Genomic DNA, 4,869 nt, shown 5'->3' on the forward strand with positions numbered 1-4,869 from the left:
TCCACAGGCTGGCTCTCTTGACGCGGAGCTGTTATATAATATGAAGGGCTTTTGCAGATGGCAGAGACAGGGAGCTGTGAAATAATAATGCATTGTGCTTTTAATTGGATGTCTCCTACCCCCCCATTACTTTCATACATCTGACACATTGTTTATGAAAGGTGGTGAGATGGGCTGAATCAAGCAAAGAAGTGGCTATGTAGCTTCACAAAGGGGCGATCGGGGAGGCGAAGAGCCAACAGGGCAGCGGTGTTAATGAGAATCCGAGACAACACAGAAAATGAAATGACAGGAGGGAGTAATAGAGAGGCACAGATAGAAAAATACCACACTGGAGAAAGAGAAATATTGATTTTCCAGACTTCTTAAGTTTCTCACATTATTCTACTTTTTTTTTTTTTTTAAAGTTAAGAGGATTAATAATATATTGTATCCTGTTTTCTAACAGAGAAAACACATAAATATGAAAACAGATTAAATGTTGTTTCTGGAGAAAAAGGGTTTCTGCTTTAAAGGGGGAGGAAGATTACATCAAAGCTGTCCAAACTGATCAAAGCCAAAACACAAAAAATACTCTTCATGTATATATGATCCTATTATTATTATCTTGTTATGATTTATATACATGTTTTAGTTTTGTTTTTACCTCTTTCTGCTTCTTGCTTCATGCTTAAGTAAAGTCTCTTTTAACAGTCGCTGAAACCTGCAGACACTGTACCAGTTTTTTCTTTCTTTCTTTCTTCCTTCTTCTTCTTCTTCTTTTTCTTCTTCTTCTTCCTTCTTCTTCCTCTTCTTCTTCTTTTTAGCTTATTAGAATACTATTTAGTTGTTGACTGTTATTCCAAAAAATGTTGTAAATAGAAGTTTTGCCAAAGTTAAGTGGTGAAATGCTGCAGGATACAGACAAAATTGTAAAAGATCTGTAATGCTTTTGCTGGTAAAGAATATCAAACATTTAAAAAGCAATGAAATGAAAATTCCATTGAGAGAAAACCTGAAGTGACCTGTATTAGCCAAGCTTGTGCCAGGACAGTTATTTCTATGTCTACGTTTACTGGATGTGCAAACAGTACTGTGCAAAAACTTTTAGGCTTATTTTCTGCATAATCAATTCTTATCTGTCAACAACAGATTCACAGAGGTGCTGGACTGTCCCAGTTTCATTCTGCAGTCCACGACAAAAACACAAAGCATAGACTAGACTTCAGTGACTAGAAGCATAAGGGCAACAAAGGCAATGTCCATGATCAAAAGCACCCACCCGCTGGCTCCAAAGCATCAAAAGTTGGCCTCAGAGAAATGACAACAGTCTATTCTCAGTCCCAACAGGGCACAGACAGATGCTTGGTAAGAATCCAGTGGTGTCACAACTGCATGCTGTTACATATAACGGCTGGAACAATGTAACAAAGACTTTAAGATGTTGCCTTCACCTCAAATTTCCCCATATTTCAATATGATTGGGTAACTTTGAGCTGTGAACAAGAAGCTGAATCTCGAGGGGCTCCACAGCTTCTAATACTGCTGATTTGCTGGTTAATATAAAAAGATAAAACCCCAACTGAGAGTCAGTTTTGTCATAGACTAAACTTTTGTCAGTGTACACTCCACTTAAACTGCAAATTTTAGAGTAAGTTCTATGGTTTTTATTTAGTGATGAAGGAGGAGTTTTCAAACTATGATGTGTCTTGAAGTGAATTTCATCCTTTAAAGCACAGCTTGTTACATATACTTTGATTATTTCGGAGTTAAAGGTTGAAGTTGGGAAAGAGATGTCATAGGAGGTTCCTGACACAGGACAAAGGTTTCATCATTCTTAGCTTATATAAGCAACTTGAATATGAAGAGAAGAAAGGCTTCTTCAAGTTATTTTTTCTTCTTAAAGGCTGACAGGGAGCAGTAGCCAGTGCAGTGATCTGCTGACTGCCGAATTATTGATTTAATTGTCTGTTTTCCTCCCAGCCCTGCCTGTTCATAGACCTATGATGAGCTTCTGACTGAGCCCACTGCATGCATGCCAATTCAACCTGCCATGAACCACAGCTCCCCCTCAGTCTCAACACCAGCTTAATCTCACTGTGCTTAATGAGTGGAACAAGACAGAGTTGACAAGTACAAAAAAATCTCCCCCCTCCACCGCTTGCCACAATCCTTCCTCCTCTACTACTCCGTTTATTGACATGCCAAAGGCTGTGAGGGGAGTGCCCAGATTTATGCAAAAAAGTGCTCACTACTTGCTGATGACTGTCAGCTTAACCATTCATTACGTTTGGATCCCAGAGGACAGCTTGAGCCTCTGGGCCACTGTACAGTAAATGCAAAGATTTTAAAGTGGCCATGCCCAATTTAAATCAAGGCTTGGAAAGGGAAAACGTGTGAAATGGAAAACAGCAGATTTTACATAAAAGATTGAGGTGCAATGTTGAGGCTGAGACACAAACATTGCTCCGTTTCTTCCATTTGATTTCCTGGTCTCCGTCGAGCTCTCCAACATCTCAAAGGTGAGGGGAGTATGCACTGTCAAACGCTTCTCTCAGATCCACAGAAGATCCCTAGGTGAAATAGAAATGTTTGGATTAGCATATGAAACAGCCAAAGCAGTAAACATACATTTTTATCTTTTATCTAAATTATTCATAAGGATTTTCCTACTGTATGCAGAAAACTCATGGGGATCCGAACAAGTAAGATCACTAGAGATAGCTGGAAACATGAATAAACAAGGACTTTCTCACATCTTCTCAGCACCTGAGGAAAACAGTTTTTGGCACTGTTGGGAAGCTGAAGAGAACAGCACTTTTGCTTCATATATAAAAATATTGAGCATGGTGATTATACCGATCATCTACAACATTAAAAAACACTGACAGGTGAGGTGAACAACATTTATTACATTCAAGAAACTGCACTGGATGAGCACTAGAACTTAATGTTGGAAGCACTGGAAATGGGCAAGTGTCAAGCACCTATACAGTTAAACAAGAGTCCAGTTGTAATTGCTAGACTACTGTGTCAGAGCATCTCCCAAACAGCATGTCAGCTGGGGCTCATCAGGACTTACAGGACATGCTGATAGAGTTGTGCTTCCTGATATCGCAAGCCACCTTCAAAGGTCTTGTCATTTTAATTTTAATTTTAATTTTTTAATTTACCATGAAAGTTTATGCAGACTCCCCTTATTAATGCATAGCAGCTTATCTACACCTGAGAGGAAGCGGTTGGATAAGCTCATCAGGAAGCCCAGCTCTGTGCTAGGATTCCCCCCTCAACCCAGTGCAGGTTATAGGAGGTGGTAGAGGAACTTTGGCAAAAATCACATCACTCTTGGACAATGTCTCCCACTCCATGCATGAAGCTGTTGCAGAAGTGGAGTGCATCTTCCGTGACAGACTGCTGCATTCTAGGTGTACAAAGGAGTGTTATCGCAGGTCTTTCCTCCCAGCAGCTGTTAGACTTTATAACTATCACTGCTCCCAACAAACACAAAAAGTTGTTTACATCCCTGCTGTCATTTGCACAGTTTTTCCATTTTCTGTAAATAATCTGTCATTGTTTATAAAGCACAAATATACACCACTTTTTGCACATGTAAAAAATTTTTTATCCTACTCAGTTGCACATTTCTTTGGATCCGAGTATGCTATTTTTAATAACTGTACATTTCTTTTCTCTTTTTATTTTTATTTTTGAGTGAATCTGCATGCTCCACCCACCTGAATTTCCCCAATGAGGGACATCAAAGGATATTTCTATTCTATTTCTGTTCATTTTCTATTCTACTCATCCAGCTGCTGGTCAGTCTCCTTCTATAGTTCTTGTTAAACAAATAACATGTCTTTGTATTGACTCTGGCTCTTTTTTAGGAATCTTTCCACCAAACTGCCTCTCCACTTGTATCCGACCAAACAGCGTTGACAACACAGCACTATTAATCACTATTAATGTCACTGGAAAATTGGCTTTACTATCTGTAAAAACTCCCACAGAGAAGCCAACGCTAATTCTGTTTAACTCATTTCCATTATCCAACACAGGCATGTAAACACACAACGAATCAGTGTAATATAAAAATGTTACATAACTCATAATTTTTCCATTGGATAGATGATTACTGGGTACCTATTTTATATGGTCTATAAACGCATTGGCAGGTCATTGTGTTTTAAAGTGTTGCCATTATAATCAAGTGTTTAATGTAACCTCATACATTGTCAAAATATCTTCATACTGTGACTCTCACTCTCTCACGTCGTACTCTCTTTGTGTTTTTCAAGTTGCAACATGTCTCTTCCTTGTGGTTTGAAGAGTTGTTTGAAAAGTTATCAGCGTAATTGGTTGTCTGTAGATTTATTTGCATATTCACTGTGTGCCCAGGTCTCCTGAGACCACATTCAAACACACATAATCTGTCACTGGAGACTTAGACCAGCATGCTTTTACTGGATCAACAATTGGAAGACACAGACAGCTCTCTTCAGCATCTTTCTTTTTTTTTTTTTGGCTTTTACAATGTCCCTTTTAGTTTTAGGACAATTAGCAATTTGTAACTGATATCCTCAATGATGCAGTCAGTGCTGGAATAAGTGACTTTTATGTATACAGTAATAGCCATTACTTTGAAGCGTTTGCAAAACAAATTTACCCAATGCCGAATAATGCTACAATTGCTGGGAAAATGTTTCTATTGCTCTGCATTTTACATTACTGCTGGCAGATTGGTAGAAATGTATCAACCAGAAATTGCTGTTTTGCCAGAGTTGACAAAAGGAGCAATATTAGCAACATAGCAGTGATGTGTTGTGACTTTCACAGACCCCCCACCACCACCATTCATTTATATAACCATTCATTTAAAGTAGAAGTAAAATA

This window comes from Pelmatolapia mariae, linkage group LG13 (genome assembly GCF_036321145.2).
Source record: "Pelmatolapia mariae isolate MD_Pm_ZW linkage group LG13, Pm_UMD_F_2, whole genome shotgun sequence".
NCBI classification, from domain to species: Eukaryota; Metazoa; Chordata; class Actinopteri; order Cichliformes; family Cichlidae; genus Pelmatolapia; species Pelmatolapia mariae.